General features: G+C 42.0%; 1 long non-coding RNA gene across 1 annotated transcript; it reads left to right on the top strand.

Moving 5' to 3' along the window:
• Positions 1-3,504: 3,504 nt before the first annotated feature.
• LOC129460476 (uncharacterized) lies at positions 3,505-17,573 on the top strand. The gene is made up of 3 exons (XR_008650233.1): positions 3,505-3,656; positions 4,001-4,082; positions 17,353-17,573. It is a non-coding gene; the product is annotated as an uncharacterized lncRNA (long non-coding RNA).
• The last annotated feature ends 3,665 nt before the right edge of the window (positions 17,574-21,238 follow it).

The raw sequence follows: 21,238 nt of genomic DNA, 5'->3' as shown, positions 1-21,238 counted from the left end.
CAGAGCTTGCAATGAGCCAAGATTGCGCCACTGCACTCCAGCCTGGGTGACAGAGTGAGACTCCGTCTCAAAAAAAAAAAAAATTAATATCCTCATTAGGCTTTCTTATTGGAGTTGTGTTGGCCTAATGAAATGAGTTGAAAACAATTCTCTATTTTATAAAGGAGTTTATGTGATATTGGCATTATTTTGTTCTTAAATATTTGATGAAACGTGCCTGTAGTTGTAGGGGAGGAAAGGCAGGGAGAGGTTTTAATAGGATAATCCAATTTCTTAAATGCAGGGCTATGTAGATTTTCTATTTCTTTTTCTGTTAATTTTAAGTTGTATATTTTGAGGGATTTGTATGTTTCACCTAAGTTGTCAAATTTAACCCATTCCTTTAAAAGGTGAAGAAACTAAAGCTTAGATATGACCATTACTATGCCCCAGGCCACAGAGTAAATGACAGATCAACAGAACTCAGGTCTTTATGGGCTGAGTTCATTGCTCCTAATCTGCCACATCCAGATTTATCCTACTTCCAAAAACCACAGGGGGATTTTCTGAGGATCTTTCCAGGAATAACACATGCATGCATTTCAAATGCCCCATGCTGCAGTGTTTAGCATGATCTAGTGATAGAGAGAAAGAGCTGTCCAGGGCAAAACCAACAAACTCGAGCCTTAGATTTTAGCAGTCTTACCTACCAAAGGCTGAGGCTTTTTTAAGGAAACTCATGGATCACAAGGAAGAGAAATCTATTCTGTTTGAGTTGCCCTGGAAAGCAGTCAAGGCTGCCTTTCCCTGTGGTGCCCCCAGTTCAGTGTAGGAAGCCAGGAAGCCAGGCTGTCCATGCAGATTACTACCCCCTGCATCTGGGCCTGACCACTGGAAGATAAAGTCCTCAGGAACCATCTCTGCCTAACCTGACCTACTTAGATGTGACAAGCCTGATGAGGTTGGGAGTGGAGCTAATGGAGATGGACAAGAAGGCAGGCTTGGGGTGGCCCAAGGGAGGTAAGCTCATAGGACTTGGCTCAAAACACGCCTGGGGAAAGGTCTCTCTAGAGGAGAAGCATCTGTTAAATCTGACCACATCAGTACCCTGCTTAAAACTTTTCAGTGATATCCTTGTGGGCTCATGAAATCATCTAAACTCCTTAATGTGGCCTCCAAGATGTGACCATATGATGCTTCTTTCTCCATCCTTCCTCCTGACCACTGTCTTTGAGTGAAACTCAACTGTCTTTAGTTCCAAAATGGCAACATGTTTCCCCTTAACCCAGGGCCTCTGCACAGGCTGCTTTCTTGGACTAAAATATGTTCTCCCCTTATTCTCATTTGGCTTGTCCTATTGGATCTTCAAGGTTGCAGCTTAAATATCACTTGTTCCAATGGCATTTCCCAACAGCACAAGTCCATGTCCCTTCTGTGTGTTTCCACAGCCCATTATACTTACACTATAGTCACACTTACACATTGTTTTGGAAAAATTTGCCCATTTATTTACCAGTATTTCCCACTAGACCGTGAGCTACGTGGCCTCTGCCTTGAGCCCCATAGTCTCATAATCCATTGCTTACTCAATGTCTTCATCTGTATATCCTTTAACATGATGGACTTAACATATCCAATACTGAACTCCTGATACTCTTACCAAACCCATCCCTCCCTAGTCTTTCCTATCTCAGCAAATGGCAACTCTATCCAATTAATTGCCCAGGCCAAAAACCGTGGATATCCCCAATGCCTCTCTTTTCATTATCTCCCACATCTTATCCATCAGCAACTCACATTTTAAAATATTCCCAGAATCTGGTGTTGCTACCCAGATTGAAGCCACTGTGCCCCCTCACTCAGGTTAATGCAACAGGCTTCTAAGCAGTCTCCTGATCTACCCTTGCTTCCCTACATTCTATTTATTTTCCCCCTTTGACTTTTATTTTAATTATTTATTTTGAGTCTCACTCTGTTGTCCAGCCTAAAGTGCAATGGCATAATCATAGCTCACTGCAGCCTCAAACTCCTGGGCTCAGGCAATCCTCCCACTTCAGCCTCCTGAGAAGTTAGGACTACAGACACTTGCCACCACACCTGACTAATTTTTAAATTTTTTTGTAGAGATGGGGGGGGTCTTTCTATATTGGTTTCCCAGGGTGGTCTTGAGTCCCTGGGCTCAATATTTTATTTTTATTCTAGATTCAGGGGGCACATGTGATGGTCTGTTACATAAATATATTGTTTAACGGTGAAGTTTGGGTTTTTAGTGTACTCATCATTCAAACAGTGAATACTATATGCAATAGGTAGTGTTTTAAATCCTAACTATCCTCCCCCATTTTGGAGTCCCCCATGCCTGTTCTTTCAATCTACATATCTGTGTGTACTCACTGTTTAGCTCCCACTTATAAGTAAGAACATGCGGTACTTGATTTTCTGTTCCAGACTTATTGCTCTTAGAATAATGGCCTCCAGCTCCATCCATGTTGCTGCAAAAGACATGATTTCATTATATTTTACGGTTGCATAGTATCTCCGTTGCGTATATGTACCACATTTTCTTTATCCAAGCATCCATTGACAGACACTTAGGTTGATTCTGTGACTTTGCTATTGTGAATACTGCTGTGATAAACATATGAGTGCAAGTGTCTTGTTTATATAATGATTTCTTTTCCTTTGGATAAATACCCAGTAGCAGAATTGCTGGGTTGAAGTCAGATCCCATCACTTCTCTACTCATGGCCCCCTCAATCTTACTCATGATATAAACAAAATCCCTCCTATGGCCAATATGTCCCTGCGTGATCTGACCCAGCTACCTTCTGTCTTTCTCCTCCATACTCCCCTTCCCTCATTCCAGTCCAGCCACTTCCACCTCCCTGTTGCTCCTGGAACATGCCAAGCATATTCCTGCCTTAGAGCCTCCGTACCTGCAATTGCCTCTGCCTGGAATGCTCTTTCTCCAGAGAGCCACAGCATTCCTTCTCCCTTTTCTATCGGGTCTCTGCTCAAATCCCACTTTATAAGTGAGGACTCCCCAGCTGCCCTATGTAAAGTATCAGTCCTCTAGCCCTTCCTCCCCTTCCTCCCCCATCCTCTTTATTCTCTTTTATTTTTCTCCATGACACAGATCATCACCTGACTTATATATTCCATGTGTATCTATTTATCGTTTATACTTCATCTCCCCATACTAGAATGTAAGCCCCCTGAGGGCAGGGCCTTCTGGTCTTTCACTGATGTAACTCCAGTGAGTAGAATCATCCAACCACACTGCTGATTGAAAGACTTAGACTCCTGGGAACACGACCCATTGACGGGTATAGGCAACCTCAATGCCACAAAAATGCTAATTAGAAATAATTAAGTAACGGAGAGTCAGGCTCAAACAAAAGAACACCCCAAAGGGTCAAAAGTAAAACAAACAGAACTAAATACTATGTGGGTGAACTCCAGCTGAGACCAGGGCAACCCGGGGGAGTTCAGACACTGAACATAAGCTCTGAGCAGCTGAGGGCTGGAGTTCTAATGTCACTATGGCAACAAGGGACATGGATTTGGGGCTCTGCAAAGAGGGGAGCCGAATGTGAGACTGTTGCATAAAGTGAGGTCTCTCAAAGGGAACAGAAGCAGAAAGGTTTCCCACTAGCACAGATGAGTGTGGGCTCTCGGTGGGTCTTTTAGTCTGGGTTCCCCCAAAGCAGACTCTGAAACAAAGATTTGGATTCAGTTAGTTTATTCAGGAGGTGATCCCAGGAAGCATAGTGAGGAAATGAGGGAAGAAAGAGAGGAAAAGAGAAAAAAAAATCAGTAATGGGTATATAATAAGCAAGTCACTGTCGTGGGCAATTGAAGTTCAGTCCTGCTGGGGACCTCTGGGAGACTGTGTAGAACTCACTTAGGAATCATTCCACCTCAGATGGGGGATGGCACATTTATCCACCAACTCTCATCCCCCAAATGTTGAGGGTTGCTCTGAGGGAATTAACTTCCCTTGTGTTTCCATACTGTACAGAACTCAGCCAGAAAAGCTCCTATGAAACCCAAGAGAGCCCCTACACAGGGAAGGAGAAGCAAGCACTTAAGGTAGGCTGAAGGTAAGCTGTCAGACACACGCTGGGAAACATCGCAGCTTAAAAAAAAAAAAAAAAACTCCCAGCCTGGGCAACATAGTGAGACCCCATCTCTACAGAAAATAAAATTAGCTGGGCATGGTGGTGCATGCCTGTTGTCCTAGTTACTCAGGGGGCTTAGGTGGGAGGATCACTTGAGCCCAGGAGTTTGAAGATACAGTGAGCTATGATTGCACCACTGTACTCCAGCCTGGGCAACAGAGCGAGACCTTGTCTCTTAAAAAAAAAAAATCTCAAAGGAATACAGCTTAGGGCATTACTATAATGGGGAAAAAAGTCTCCTGTAAGAAATTGGAACCCCAAGCATGCACATATCATGGTGTGTGGGTCTGATTTTTATATGCCCCACATGATACAGAAATCCTCAGACAAGAAATTAACATAAATATATAGATCTTGAGGCCCAGTAGGAAGAAAAGCAATAACATTTTGTAAAGATTGAATTCATTACCAGGAAAGTCTGCTGGGGCCTCCACCTACCACACTGAGTTTATGGACAATGAAGCCAGATCTGTGGAAATGACCAGCAGAAAGAAGCAGCCCTAACTCCCAGCACAGAGATGTTCCCATGTGGAGACAACAGACAGGAAAACGATCAGCTCACCAAGGACAATGTCATGAGGAAACGTCCTCTTCTCCCCTTCCTCCTTCCCACTTTAACATAGCGGAAAAGAAGCAAGAAATTGTGTGGGAGGCAGGAAGAGGGCAGGCCAGACCAACCTCGCCAGCCCAGCCAATGCTGGAGAACTGAAAGGGGGAACTTGGAAGTGAGTATAAAATCGAAGTTTAAAAATGGACTGGATTGTAAAATTGGGACCCTTGTGCATGGTTGGTGGGAATATAAAATGGTGCAGCCACTGTGGAAAACAGTATGGTAGTTCCTAAAAAAAAAGAGTTATCATATAATCAACAATCCCACTTCTGGGCATATTCCCAAAAGAACTGAAAGAAGGATCTCAAGATATTTGTACACCCATATTCACAGCAGCATTATTCACAGCAGCTAATATGTGGAAGCAACCCAAAAGTCCATCAATGGATGAATGGATAAGCATAATGTGAAATATATATACATATATTTGACTATTATTTAGCCTTAAAAAAAGAAGGAATCAGGTACAGTGGGTCATGCCTATAATCCCAGCACTTTGGGAGGCTGAGGCAGAAGGATTGCTGGAGCCAGGAGTTCAAAACCAATGTAGGTAATATGGCGAGACCCCATCTCTGCAAAAAAATTTTAAAAATAGCCAGGCATGGTGGCGTGTATCCGTGGTCCCAGCTACTTGGGAAGCTGTAGCAGGAGGATCACTTGAGCTCAGGAAGTTGAGACTGCAGTGAGCTGTGATCACACCATTGCACTCAAGCATGGGCAAAAGAGCAAGACTTCTGCCTCAAAAAAAGAAAAAAGAAAGAAAAAGAAAAAAGAAAATAAAGAAATTCTGACACATGCTACAATATGGATGAGCCTTGAGGACATTATGCTGAGTGAAATAAGCCAGTCACAAAAAGACAAATACTTCATGATTTCACGTACTTATGAAGTGCCGAGAGTAGTCAAATTCACAAAGACAGAAAGTAGAATGAAGGTTACCAGGGATTTAGAGAGAAAGGGAGCAGGGAGTTATTTAATGAGCACAGAGTCAGTTTTGCATGATGAATAGGGTTCTTGAGATGGATGGTAGTGATGGTTGGACAATGATAGGTGCTTAATCCCATAGAACTGTACACTTAAAAATAGTTAAGATGATAAATTTTATGTTATATTTTAATATAATAAAAAATAGAAAAACATGGACCAGTAACTAGACTATTTTAATAGCCCACAGAGATTGAAAAGTTATGAGATCTAACTGACTTACCAGGGAGCAAGAAGGCCAGATGAGGGTGGGAAGTATAACAGAGACTGTCTTTGTGGTAATTATTGGGGAAAATACAAGAATTTCATGTTTGTTTCTCAATTATACAGGCTACAGTGGCAATTTCTGAGATCTTTTCCAAATTAGATACATTTCCCCATCTCTATGTCTAGTGTTTACCCTCATGCATGCATGTGTGGGCACAAGTGCATGCACAAACACACATACACACAGAGCTGAGGAAGACCCTTGAGGCTGGCAACATTCAACATACATTGCCGCTTTTGTTGGTAGAACACAGGGCATTTTAACAAGAATATTTCTGGCTCTGCTGAGAAGCAGAATATCATTAACCATCACAGTTACAAAATTTCACACTTCTATTCCAGTTTGTTTCAGAAGGCTTAGAACACTTGGCATACTTTCAGTTACTGGTGTGTGCACACACACTCCCCACCCATGAGAGGAATTGCAATTTTGAGATGCTCCTGCCCAAGTCTAACATGGTGTAATAAGATCCCAGAACATCTGTCAGGCGATTACATGGTGCTGTCTCCATCATTCATGTACTGTGTCACGCACCTGTTCCATGATGCTGAGACAACACCTCCCCTCAAGGCTTTCCCTGTAGCTCGTGGCATATTGAGCTGCCATACTGGTTCTTTAGGCTTCATTCACAGAGGTTCCTTCTTCTCTTTACCTTGACTTGGGTCTCTCCGCTTCTAGGGAAGCATGGAGACATTGGCAAGAGCCCCGACAAATGTTTTCGAACAAAACTGAGTTATGGTCGTGATTCCACATCTTATAACACACCTTTTCCTCTTTACCACACAACAGCTCAGTGGCCCTCTTAATTAAAGTGCTGGAAAGACGCCCCAATCCTCTTCACTTTCCAGGATGGGAAAGAGAGATGGAAATGGGTTAAAGGGGGCTCTCTCTCTCACAAGCCATGTTCCTCCCACTCTGGGTGGGGCCCATGCAAGGACTGCTCCCACTGCCTGGAACACACCCGCCCATGCTCTGTTCCTCGTTTAATCAATTCTGGCATCTCCTTTAGATCTCAGCACCCAAGTCACTCTCCCAGTCTACAGCAGATGTCTTTGTTAGCTTCTCTGACAGGAGCAAGTTCCTGTGTCCTTCACATTTTGTTCACTTTATAACAATTCACCATTTTTTAGAGAAGCTGAATACGATCTACCTTTTTACCCAAACTCTAATTTCTCCCATCCAAGTATTAACCAGGCCTGACCCTGCTTAGCTTCCAAGATCAGATGAGATCGGGCACGTTCAAGGTGGTATGGTTGTAGGCAAGATGCTAATTTCTCTGAGAGCAAAGACTGTCTAATTTTGCTCAAAAATATATCCCCAGAATTATATGTGCCTGGTACACAGTAGGTACTTAATATATATTTTAATGAATAAATCAACTAATCCTATTTTGCTGAGAAATGCAAACACATTCACTAAATATTTGTTTGAATAAGTTAACCACTATGTTTAAAACTGATATAAGTACCTACCTAATAATAGTATCTACTTAATAAAGTTATTAGAAGAATTATATTTGTTAATGCAAATAGCTTTTAAACAGTGACTGGCATATAATGAATGCAAGATAAACATTAGTTCATTTTATTATTGATATCTTGTGCCCATAATAGGAAGATATTTTGAATTTTTATCTAAAGTGGGCTTTCTTTTCCATATTTTCTGGTAACCCAGCTCTCCTTTCAGCCTGAGCAGCATTTTTCAGACGTGACGACTGAGGCTAAAAGAGACCCTAAGCTGCACAGCCAGGAAATGGCAGAGCTTCAATTCCAATTTACATCTCTCTAACTCCAAAACGCTAGTGTTTAATCCACTTTTTCTCAAACCATCTAGAATGGTCAAATAGACTAAAAGAATTTCAACATTATCATTTCAAAAGATCAACTTTTTGGGGGTGGGGGGTTGGAGAGAGGTATCTAAAAAGAAGATATTATTTTACTCAGTAATCACCACCATTAAAAAAGTACCTACAATGGCTGGTGCGGTGGCTCACACCTGTAATCCCAGCACTTTGGCCAAGGCGAGTAGATCATGAGGTCAGAAGTTTGAGACCAGCCTCGCCAATATGGTGAAACCCTGTCTCTACTAAAACTACAAAAATTAGCCAGGCGTGGTGGCACGTGCCTGTACTCCCAGCTACTGTGGAGGCTGAGGCAGGAGACTCACTTGAACCCTAGAGGCGGCGGTTGCAGTGAGCCCAGATTGCGCAACTGTACTCCAGCTTCAGTGACAGGGTGAGATTCTGTCTCAAAAAAAAAAAGAAAGTACCTACAATGATAATAATCCCATGCCTGGCTAAGAAATGAATCTCCTTTTCTTTTTATTATAACAAGGACAATGGTGTGTACTGATGCAGTATTGGAAACAATTATCTCTATACCTGGTCGGGGCTGTAGCTCACCAAGAAGTTGCTGCCTCAGCCGGTATTACTTATAGAGGGTGATTTTTTTGTGGTTGTTTTGTTTTTAGGCTCATAAAGTATATTTTAACAGTGAATAGAAGACCCTCTTGGAAAAATCGATTGCGTATTTCCATTTTAATGTAAACATTTAGTGTCCAACGCTTTGCCTCACTATCTCATTAGCATTTGAATGCCAAGCACTATTCCAGAAATTTATTTCAAAGCCCTTTTTTTTTTTTCCAGGCAGAGAGGGCAAATAGAACAAAACAGTCACCTCAGCTGATAGTTGACTAAACACAATCATCATGATGAAAGGTTGCTGGGGGGTAAACTTTGGGTGAAAAAATAAAAATATATGATCACTTTAAATTCATCTTCTCCTCCCAGGGAGCTGCTAAGGTGCTTATTTGGAATTTTTGGAGAATCTTTTCAGTTCTGTTTTGCAAATCTTACACTTCTCCCAAAATAATAATGAATAAATGAAGTGGATTTTACGATAGTCAGTTGAGGCCCTAAATTACCAAATTTTTCTTTTCTCTATATTAAGGAATTACCATCCCCCGAGGTTACCAACAAAAGGGTCTTTTGCTGACATCTGTAGGGTTTGAAAGGAAAGTGCTGTTTCAAGTCCAAAGCTAGGTTTAAGTCTTATCTCCGTGGTGAGCTGGTGTCCTGCTTTGAAGGCTGGGGAAGACAGCCCATCCTGTTCCGGAGAAATATTCAGACTGTATGAGCTGTGCCACCTCCACCCAGCATGCCAGGTGCAATTAAGGCAATTTAGGTTGAGTGCAAAGTGCTCCATTTCAGGCTGAAGTCATGCCAAAGACTCCTTACAAACGCTATATTCAGCACCTCCTATTTCCCATACCCGCTGCACGTTGTCTGCCATTATTACCCAGGATTCCAAAAGCACTTGGCCGCATTAAACAAGAGTCAAGAAGGAAAACAATAGCAAGGAGCTGCTTGAGGACACAAAGCTGGAAAAATGAAGAGGGAGCAGCCAGAGATGTCAACTGAGCTCTGAAAATAGATGTGGCTTAATGAACATGAGAGGGGTTAGGTTTATCCAAAAACGCAGATTCAACCTGGTAAGAATTTGATCCTCACACTCTACAGATAGGGGTGTACCTTGGTTCAGCCCCTTTGGGGGACTGTTTGGCAATATTTATTAAAACTAAAAAATGCATGTGCCCTAGGATCCAGAGATTTCTTTCCCTGGCATCTATCCTAGAGAAAAATGCAGATGGATGTGCACAATGAGAGCTACACAAAGATTTTCAACACTGAGTTGCTTGTAATAGCCAAAACATGGGAAATGATCTAATATCCATCTATGGGGAAACAGCCACACTGTGAAATACTTTGTAGCAGCAAAGGGACCATGTCCTCTTTCAGATAGATAATAATATCCATGCATACTTGTCCAGGGGCAGAGATGCTCCAGAAACTCTCCTAAATGCCTACCCACAATAAACAGCTTAATCCTTACAACAGTTATTGAAGAGGTTCCCAAGTTATGCTCACAGAACAATTGAGGCACCAAGATGTTAAATAATGTGCCCAAGGTCACATGAGTACACAGGACATTCAAACCCAGGTCATCTAGCTCCAAAAGCCATACTACTTTTCAAGGATTTTAACAACATACTTTTCCCCTTTGAATTAAAAAAAGCAAGTGGCAATATGATACGTACAATGTGATATGATTTATGTTTGTATATACAAAAACACAGGTGAAATAATGCTATATATTTTCCTTATTTATTTATTATTTGTGATTTTTAAAAATAGAGATGGGGTCTCACTATGTTGCCCAGGCTGCTCTCAAACTCCAGGCCTCAAGTGATTCTTCTCCTTGGCCTCCCAAAGTTCTGGGATTACAGGCGTGAGCCACTGTACCTGGCCCTACATATTTTCTATGGACACTTTTTGCAACACAGAGAAAGGTGTGGAAGGATACATTCCAGAGGAAAGAGGTGGAAAAAGAATAAAGATTGAGGGGGTAGTTAAAAGAGTTCTTATCTTTATTTATAATGTTTTAATTTTTTTTAAAAAAGAATAATATAGCCATGTGTAACTCAAAAATAATTTTTAAAAATTGATTCAAAAGAGCCTTTCTGAATTACTTGCAGAGACACCTAAATAAGCCAGGCAGGAAATGTCTAGTGGCTTCCATGTGTGCAGCATTCTATAGTTCAGAACCTTTTCCACCAATATTGTTCTAGTCAATCTTTTTTTTTTTTTTTGAGACAGATACATTTGGGAACAAGACAAGCAAAATCCTTGCCCTCGTGGAGTTATATTCTAGAATGGAAATACATGATAAACAATTAAATGAATATGACCAGATGGTATTAATTGGCTCAAACCGAAAGGAGGCTCTCATGAGAACTTTCAGTGAAACAATAAATAAGTTGAGGAATCCATAGACGAATAAAGATTCAAGTTTTAGTAAGTTTAGGCTCTGGGAGTTTCTTTTTCTTTCTTTCTTTCTTTCTTTCTTTCTTTCTTTCTTTCTTTCTTTCTTTCTTTCTTTCTCTCTTCCTTCCTTCTCTTTTCTCTTTTCTTTTCCTTCCTTTCTCTTTCCTTCTTTCCTTCCTTTCTTCCTCCCTTCCTTCCTTCTTCTTTCTTTCTTTCCTTTTTTTTTTTTTTTTTGGAGTCAGAGTCTCGCTCTGTCACCCAAGCTGGAGTGCAGTGGCGTGTCTTGGCTCACTGCAACCTCTGCCTCCTGGGCTCAGGCGATTCTCCCACCTCAGCCCCCCAAGCTGGGACTACCCGTGAGTGCCACCACGCCCAGTTAACTTTTTGTATTTTTAGTAGAGACAGGGTTTCACCATGTTGCACAGGCTGTTCTCGAACTCCTGAGCTCTGGCAGTCTGCCCACCTCGGCCTCCCAAAATGCTAGGATTACAGGCATGAGCCACCAAGCCCAGCCTAGCTCCAGGAGTTTTTCTATACAATGGTTCTTAACCAAGGACAATTTTGTCCCCTGCTATGATATGAATGTTTGTGCACCCTCCCCTCAAATTCAGATGTTGAACCCAATCCCCAATGTGGCAGTATTAAGAGGTGGGGTCTTTGGGAGGTGATTAGGCTATGAGGGCTCTGCCCTTATAAATGTAATTTGTGTCCTCATAAAGGAAGTTTGAGGGAGCTTGCTTGCTTCTTCTACCAGAGGGAAATGCCATCTTTGAAGGAGAGAGAAAGCCCACCTGTAATGCCAGCACTTTGGGAGGCAGAGGCTGGAGGATCGCTTGAGCCCACGAGTTCAAGACCAGCCTAGGCAAGAGAGGAAGACCCTGTCTCTGCACAAAGGTTAAAAAATTAGCCAGGCATGGTGTCACACACCTGTAGTCCAGCTGTTCAGGAAGCTGAGGTGGGAGGATTGCTTGAGCCTGGGAGGTCAAGGCTGCAGTGAACCGTGATCATGCCACTGCACATCAGCCTGGGCAATAGAGCAGGACCCTGTCTCAAAAGGGGAGGGAGAGAGAGAGAGGGAGAGAGAGAGAGAGAGAGAGAGAGAGAGAGAGAGAGCTCACCAGATACTAAATCTGCTGGTGCCTTGATCTTGGACTTCCCAGCCTCCCAAACTGTGAGCAATAAATTTCTGTTGTTTATAAATTACCTAATCTAAGGTTATTTTGTTATGGCAGCCCAAGTGGACTAAAACACCTCCTAAAGGATATCAATGACTGAAGACTTTTTTTATTGTAATGACTTGGGTAGGGTGGCTGGTATTACTAGCATCTGTATAGCAGAAGCAAGGGATGCTGCAAACACATCCTACAATGCATAACAAATAATTATCTGGCTTCAGATATAGTTAGTGCCATGACTGAGAAACCCTGTTCTATAGGAATAAACTTAATCTGTCTGGTAAACACAGAATCACATATACATACAATTGCCCATTTACCCTTTCTATGGAGAACCTTGTCTAGTGTTCCTTACCTTAATCAATGGCAACCATAACCTTGTAGTTGCTCAGGTTCAAGCCTTCAGATCATCTCTACTACTTTCCTAGGGCTCCTATAACAAAGTACCACAAACTGGGTTTCTTCAAGCAACAGAAATTGTCTCCCTGTTCTGGAGTCGAGCCATCTGAGATCAAGGGAATGGCAGGACTGGTTACTCCCAAAGTTTCTAAGGGAGAATCTGTTCCATGCATCTCTCCTAGCTTTTGGTAGCTTCCAGCAATCCTTAGCTTGCAAATGCATCACTCTAGTCTCTGCCTGTCTCTTCAGTTGGCATTCACCCTGTATCTCTGTGCCTCCCCATGGCTGTCAACTTATGAGGACACCAGCCATACATATGACTTCACCATAACTAATTGCTTCTGCAAAACCCCTATTTTCAAAGAAGGTCACATTCTGAGGTATTGGGGGTTAGGAGATATATATGTATATATATAGGCTCAGAATCTTGAGCAAGTGCCTGAAGCTGTTTAAAGTCGTGAACCACACCATTCCTGCTGCTGGACATTTGCTGGAATTCCTGGTGCTTATTCTCTTGCAAGCCTGATTCTTCAGTTTCTCATTCATTCATTTCATGAGCCCCCAAATCCTTCTTGTATGTTTTCTTTTAGGTGAAGAAAGCCAGAGTGAAATTCCTTTCACTTGCCAGGAATGCTGGCTGATACACCTGCTGAGTACAAGATGCAGTGTGTATAGGAACTAGGATGACACCATCAGTCCCTGTGCTCACACTGCCCACAGCCTTGCAGGGAAGTTCAGAGCATTCTCATCAGGTTTTTGGTTATGTAGCATCTCCCTCTTTCAACCCCCCAAAAAGGCAACATCTGATTAGGACTGAGATAAGAAAGAAGGGTAGATAATGACTGAACAACTGATATTTGACTTCCCTGCATACTACAGCCCCATTCTAGAGACCTGAGACCATACCCAAGCTTAATCTTATGGGCCTATTTACAAGTCTGGCTAATTAATGACTGTAAAAGCAGTTTGGACTTTGCAAGCCTTTTATAATGTGCCTCATTTAGACATAATGGGCCCAAGATTGCCTCTGGCATCCTCAAGAAAATTAAAAATCCAGTAGGCAGCAGAATTGCCTCTATGCGATTTTCCTATTACTTTTATTTTTATTATGATTGTAAATAGCAGCATTACTAATGGTACCTTGGAATGAGGATGCCTTTCCGGGGAAGGCCTAGCTGATTTCTCACATCCACAGCATGACTTATTGGGGTCCTTTAGCAAGCAGCATGCTGGTTCCTTCTGCATGATGTCATTGAACACTGGCCAAATGGATGGGGGAGCTCAAGGGCTCCTGAACACGTAGAGTCATTCCTAACGGGGGGCCACTACAAAGGGAGACACCATTCATTATACTCCAGCTCAACGACAGAATCCTAATTGCTATTTCTCTAATCCTTGGCTCTGGACAAGGAGGTGTCTGACGTGTGTGAGCTGGGCAAAATTTGGTATGCTGGAAGTCTGGGTTGGCATGCAGTAGAGAAAGATGGCAACAAATGAACTGGACTGGGGAGGCATTGAATAACGTGATGAAATCTCCAGCCATCTCATTCTGTCCCACCTGGCACGGGAATCCTCCCTTTGTCCAGCATCCCCACCTGTCAGTCACTTAGTAGCCATCTAGGTCATCAGATCAACTGTCACAGTATTGCAGTGCTTGTGTTCAAGTAACCTTTATTTTACTTAATAATGGCCCCAAAGCACAAGAGCGGTGATGCTAGCAATTTGGATATGCCAAAATGCTTCCTTAATGTAAAAAAGGTGAAAGTTCTCGACTTAATGAATGAAGAAAAAAAAATAATATGCTGAGGTTGCTAAGATCTACAGTAAGAACGAATCTTCTATCCATGAAATTGTGAAAAGGGAAAAAGAAATTCATGTGAGTTTTGCTATCGTATCTTAGACTGCAAAAGTCATGGCTACAGTGCGTGATAAGTGCTTAGTTAAGAAGGAAAATGCATTACATTTGTAGGTGGAAGACATGAACAGAAACGTCTTCCAATGGATGGCAATCAGCTACAGTACTATCTGTGGTTTCAGGAATCCACTGGGGGTCTTAGAACATATCCCCAGAGGATTAAGGGGGACTGCTGCATTGTCAGGAATAAATCTAACCTGTGACACTTCAGCAAGGACAACTGCTACTGCTATGCTACAGACACCTCAGTTTAACTGTTTTAAACACCACCTCTGTTGGGGTTTCCACTTCGAAGCTGATCAAGGAAAAGGATATGACCAGCAGAGGCAGTAATACACCACAAGCATTACTGAGTAGTGCTTGAATGTGGCTGCATGACAGGTGAAGTCCTCACAGCAGGAGACCATCCAGAGGAGAGGAGGGCGAGGGGACTCCTCGAAGAAAGGGGATCAGACAGCAGGTTATTCGTCTAGATGCTGGGGCTCATCAGCACAGTGGTCTCTGAGTCAGACAGCTCCAAAGGGCAGCAGGGGCCTGGGGCCTCATAATTACAAGGCTCTTTCTTATCAATGGCTAAGAGCTGAGGTTTCCCAGCATAGGCTCTAAATGACGGGAAATCTGGGCTATTTTTAAAACAATTTGATGTGCAAAAATTTGAATTTCGTTTCTTGGGCTTTTTACCTAATAGGTCTCAGCCTACAGTGAAAAAATAAACAACCAAGGGCCAATATACAGAGGCCAACTTGGGGTTAATATACAGAGGCCATTTACGGCTCATTTATATCACAACTCCCCTGCCATTGCTCCCCGTGAAAAGCCGAGTGTGTCTTCCACCATGCTCATCCAAAAAAAAAGGCATCGCTTATATTTACCTACCTGTGTTTCTCACATCCAAATTGATGTCTTTCATTGGTTAATCAAATTGGTGAGATTAGGTTGGCGGCACATTAAGGGCAGTGGGACTGGCCTGCCCCAGGTGCACAGAGTGACAGCTGCATGATTAGTAGAAAATTTAAAAGGGCTGGCCACGGTGGCTCACGCCTGTAATCCCAGAATTTTGGGAGGCTGAGGTGAGACGATTGCTTGAGCCCAGGAGTTCAAGACCAGCTTGGGCAACACAAGGAGACTCCATCCCTACACATGCTTAAAAAATTAGCCAGGCATGGTGGTGCACACCTGTGGTTCCCAGCTACTCAGGAGGCTGAGGCAGTAGGATCACCTGAGCCTAGGAGGTCAAGGCAGCAGTGAGCCATGATTGTGCCACTGCACGTCAGCCTGAGTGACAGAATGGGACCTTGTCTCAAAAAAAAGAAAAAGAAAATTTAAAAGCAATATAATCATACTGACTACAATCAGTGTGCTTTATATTACTGTCATGAGCCAGTAATTCTAAACAAAGTCAATGATAAAATATATCTTCCAGGAGGGGCAAACCATGCCCACTCTTCTTCCTCGGTAGACCACAGGATTCATTCACATTCCTGTGCCCCAGCTACACAGGAGGAATGTATTTGTCAAGTGTGATAACAACAGAACCTACTGCACAGGGTTATTGCGAAAAAAAAATCAATACTATGAGGACATCAATCCTCCCCAAATTGATATAGACACTGTAATCAGAATGAAAACCCCGCAAGTTTTTGTTTTGGTGGAAATTTACAAGGTGATTCTGAAATATGTATGGAAAATCAAAAGCCAAGATTATCACAAAGAAGAACAAAGTCAGATGATTTTCATGACTGGATATCAGGAGTTATAATAAAGCCAGAGGAATTAAAGGAGTATGCTTTGATACAGGAAAAAAAAAAAATGGATCAGTGGAACAGCATAAAGAGCTCAGAATCAAACCCCTCACACACAGAGACACTTTATTTTATTTTTTTTTAGGCAGAGTCTTGCTCTGTTGCCCAGGCTAGAGTGCAGTGATGTGATCATGGCTCACTGTAGCCTTGACCTCCCAGGCTCAAGTGATGCTCCTGCCTCAGCCTCCCAAGTAGCTGGGACTACAGGTAGACATCACCAAGCCCAGCTAATTCTTTAATTTTTTTGTAGAGACGGGGTCTGCCTGTGTTGCCTAGACTGGTCTCGAACCCCTGGCCTCAAATAATCCTCCTACCTTGGCCTCCCAAGGTGCTGGGATTACAGAGACGAACCACTGTGCCCAGCCTAGGGACACTTCATTTGTAAGAAAGGTGCCATTGGAGAGCGATGGAGAAACAATAGCTTTCTCAATGAAAGGTTCTGTGTCAATTGGCCATCCACATGGACAAATTTGAATCTTGGTCTCTACCTCATATTATATACAAAAATCAATTACAGATGGATTGTAGATCTCCATGTGAATGGAAACATGATAAAACTTCTAGAGACAATATAGAAGAGTATCTTGAGCTTGAGGTAGGCAAAGGTTTCTTAAACAAGACACAAAGAAACTGGGATAGGTGAAGCCCCATGGTGCGGTTGGCTCAGAATAAGGGGAAATCCACAAATCAGACTCCTTGTCCAAGTCTTATCCCGTAAAGTTTCCCTGCTTTAGAAACATTTTAAATCTCAAAATATTCAGGCTGAAACATTCCAAAGCAGAAGAGAATTTCCCATGATACTCTTCATGACAAGCCTCTATGTCTATGCTGCTTTAATAGAGGTGGTGATTGTTTACTATGATCCAGGCACTGTGCAAAGCACTTTGCCATTTTTTATTTTAGAGACAGGGTCTTGTTCTGTCACCCTGATTGGAGTGCAGTGGCAGGATCCCAGCTCACTGCAGTCTCAACCTCCTGAGGTGAAGTGATCCTCCCGCCTCAGCCTCCCAAGGAGCTGGGACCACGGGCATGCACCATCACACAGGGCTAATTTTTTATTTTTTGTTGAGACAGGGTCTCCCTATGTTGCCCCAGCTGGTCTTGAACTCCTGTGTACAAACTCCTTCCACCTTGGCCTCCCAAAGTGCTTGGATTACAGGCGTGAGCCACCATATCCAGCCACTTTGCCATCTTTTTCTTACTTATCTTTATTTCAGCCAGCAGTTAATGCCTGCAAGTTGGTCACCATGGAAACAACAACAGAAGAAAATCTCCCTCTACTACCTCATTCTTTAATATCTGAAATTTTAAATTTACAAAATTAAGATACAAAGAATCAATCATGAAGTTGAAGTTTATATGAGTGCTTTCTGCTGCTGCGTGTTGCTCAAGGTACAGTAAAACCTTAACATCGGGTTGATGACTGTAACTTTAAAAAGTCTATTTCCATGCGTTTTCTTACTGAATCTCTGTGAAATAGCCATCACTGGCTATTTCTGTTTTCCAAATAGGTAAAACTGAGGCACACAAAAACTGTCTCTAGTTTCTGGAACCAATGCTAAAAACATTTTCAGTCATATCCCCCATGAGTGAAAGCACTGGGTGGTCAGTTTGGCAGGGGCCTTCTTGAGTGAGGAATGGGACTGCTATCTCTAGGTTTGCCTCTGTGTAGGTAAATAACTGCAGCAGGAAGACAGATATTCACTTAGCCTTTAATTATCCGTGTTCAGAACCTCCTCACCCTATTCCTAAGCTGCTCCTTCTGCCTTCAGTTTTTCCCCATTCCACACATCTCATGGCAACACTCCCAGATTCCCCTGTGTACAACAAAGTCCTGATAGGTGACTTCTTTGCCCCCAAACCATCCTTTTACTTCTCTTCACTTATTTTTAATACAGCATCTGTAATCAAACACCACCAGAAATGATCTTGGCTCACATTTTGACACCAGCGCTTACCAATGATGTTTCTGGTCTACTTCCTTAACTTCTCTGAATCTCACTTTTCTCATCTGTAAATTGGGGATAAGACTAGAGTTGATGTGAGGGTGAAGAGGAATATTTTAAGTATAATGACTGAATACATTGGTGGTTTTAAAAGACAGAATGGAACTCTTGATTCAGTTGACAATACAACCTTTCTTTTTTCTTTTTCTCATTTTTATTTATTTTTTTTTATTTTTATATCTAGTTTTGTGCCAAGTCTGTGCTAGCACTTTTCATGCAGGCCATTATCAAATCAGCACAACTACCTCCTGAGGTAGGAATTACTATTTTCTGCATTTTTATATACACAAAGAAACTTAAAACTCTCAGGTGCCACCCAGCTGGTAAATAATAGAATTTAGTTTTAAGCTCAGATCTGATTGACTTCAAAACTCATACTTTTCACAGCTATGCTTGGATTACCTATATCAAAATATCCTGGGGGGTTGCCAAAGGCAGATCTCTGTTCTTTGCTCCAGACTCAGTATGATGGCGACGGCTAGACTTCCAGCAGCACCCATTCTCCCCTTCCCTCTTTGTGGCTGGAAAATGGCTGCATGTCTAGAGATTGCATTTCCCTGTCCTCTTTGCGATTGAATGCAGCCATGTGACAAGTTCTCACTAATGAAATGCGAATAGAAGTAATGCGTGCCAGGCCTAAGCAAGCTGGATAAAAAATATGCATGGCCTCTCTACGCTCTCCCATTGCCTAGAATCTGAATATGGTTGTAACCTAACCTTGACTAAGTAAATGATAACTAACCTTGACTAAGAAATGTTTGTTGAGAATGGGGGTGGTGCCTCAAGAGGAAAGAAACCTGGGTCTTTGAATGCCTATGTGGTTTAGTTATCTACAGGTGCCTAACAAACCACCCTACATCTCAGTCACTTTAAATAACAGTCATTAATTGGACTTGTGAATGTAGAATTTGGGCAGAGATTGACGAGGATGGCACCAGGAGGGAAGGCTTAACTGTGGCAGGAGGATCCACTTCCAAGGAACTCTGGTAAGTAACAAGGAGGTCAGTTTCTGGCTGCCCAATGCCTCTGAGGTAATGAAGCCGTTGCATGTAGTTGGCAAACGGAGCTCATCTAGGGCTGACAGCTAGGAACTCCACCTCTTCTCCACATGTGCCTCTGCACAGGGTGTTGGGCTTCCACACAGCATGGCTACTAAGTTCTAGGAGTGAGTGTTACAAAATCAAAGAAGTGGAAGCCTACCGTCTCTTAAATCCTGGGCCCAGGAACTGGCACAGTGTCACTTCTACAACATTCTCTCTGTTAAAGCAGTCACAGAGCCTGCCCAGGTTCAAGGGGAGCAGACAGCAACCTCATTTCTCAATGAGAGGATTGTCAAATAATATGTGGCCCTCCTTATTCTGCCACATCACATGAAACAGATTCCACCAATGAGGAAACCTCACTTTGGATTGTTGTGTATGCAGAAGAAATAACTTCTTTGTTTTCTAAGCCATGTTATTATTGGGCCTCTTGCTTAGCTTTTTACTGTAACAAACACTTCCAGTGAATCAGACTCTCTCGGTACCAGGATCAGGAATCTGCAATCTAAAAAGCAACCTGATGGTTTATTGCACACCGGCATTTGAGATTCATTCTGCTAAGCAACGAGGGAGGTCAGTTTCTGACTGTCCAATACCTCTGAGATATTAATAGTTAAGCCCTTTTATCAGATTGTTCATGGGGTTCAGATCTTAGAACAGACAACATCTCCACAGGGATGACCTTCAGATCCACAACTTGGCTAAATCCCACTTGGAGACACTCTGAGGGGCCTCAGAGACCATCTGGTGAAATCCTCACTGATACAGGAATTCTTGATACGCTAGTGTTATAGGATGCTCACTTCAGTGGCAAAAATTACAGAAGTCCACGGTTAAGGAAAGTGTTTTTTGACTGTCTTTTCTAAAATGCAACTCCTACAGACAATTAAATCAAATGATTTAACTATTTCAGAGATATCAGGAGAACAGAAACTGACAGTATAGTAGTATTTTTCAGCCAGGTGGATCTGAAATACCACAGACACGACATTAATTAACAGTGAATCACTTTATGAGTTACATTCATTTTAAATAACAGGGGAGACTAGTTCCTATCCCAGGATGTTAAAACTCTCTAGGCAAGAAAGTTGCAGAAAAGAGCAGTGGTATTTAAAGCAATTAAAGAGATGCCCAATCAACAAAAGGATGGTTTCTAGACAATTATCTGGTTATTCAAGGCTCTTTCCACTGAAAGTCTTATAATACCAGGTCTCTAATTCAAAACCATTCTCCTCTTCTTAGTTTACTTCGAATTCTGTTTGAATACTAAGTTCCTTATGGTTAATATTGAGTCCCTGCAGACTTAACTTGGTAATCTTCCTCAACAGGCATTATGATAACTGTCCCATGTGGTTGTTGCAATAATTAAATAAGATAACAGGAATATTCATGCAATGAATATTTATGATGAAGATCCATAGAACATGTAGTACAATGTTCAAAACAACATAGCTGCATAGTAAATATAAAAGTTCCCTTCATTCCTTCCTAATTTGTAGGAAATAACTTCTAAATCTGGAATAACAGCCAAATACAGCCATAGATATCTGGTTTGCTATGTGTAATTTTTTTAAAAAAAAAAAAGATTCCAACATAAAAATTAGAAAATTTCACATAAAAATTCAGACTTGTTTTTTTCTAAAAGAACAGAAGCTCTAGGAACACAAATCAGCCTGGCCTCCAACAGGCATGAGTTTGAAAACGTAGGACTTAATGTTCTCTCTCACCTATTTTTGCCTCCTAGGCCTATTTTCCTGAGCTCTTATTTGTCCTCTTGGTCTGGGGCTAGTAAGTAGGAAAATAATTTGCTGGAAGCTTTGACATCACCATGAATTTTGAGTGGAGAAAAAGGCATTTGATTCTTGGTCAGGTGCTGGGTGCAGGCATTGACAAAGGACATGCTAATAGTACTGTTTCTGAAAAAGATAATACATCTCCATTATAGCTTCCCTAGTCAATTACCATTCAACCAGAGAATTGCTTTCAGAATCATCATGTTTTATTCATTTATTGATTTAGTGAATCCCTACTATGTTCAGGCTCTATCCTATGGAATA

Source organism: Symphalangus syndactylus, chromosome 13 (genome assembly GCF_028878055.3).
Source record: "Symphalangus syndactylus isolate Jambi chromosome 13, NHGRI_mSymSyn1-v2.1_pri, whole genome shotgun sequence".
In the NCBI taxonomy this organism is placed as follows: Eukaryota; Metazoa; Chordata; class Mammalia; order Primates; family Hylobatidae; genus Symphalangus; species Symphalangus syndactylus.
This window is presented reverse-complemented; position numbering and strand designations above follow the sequence as displayed.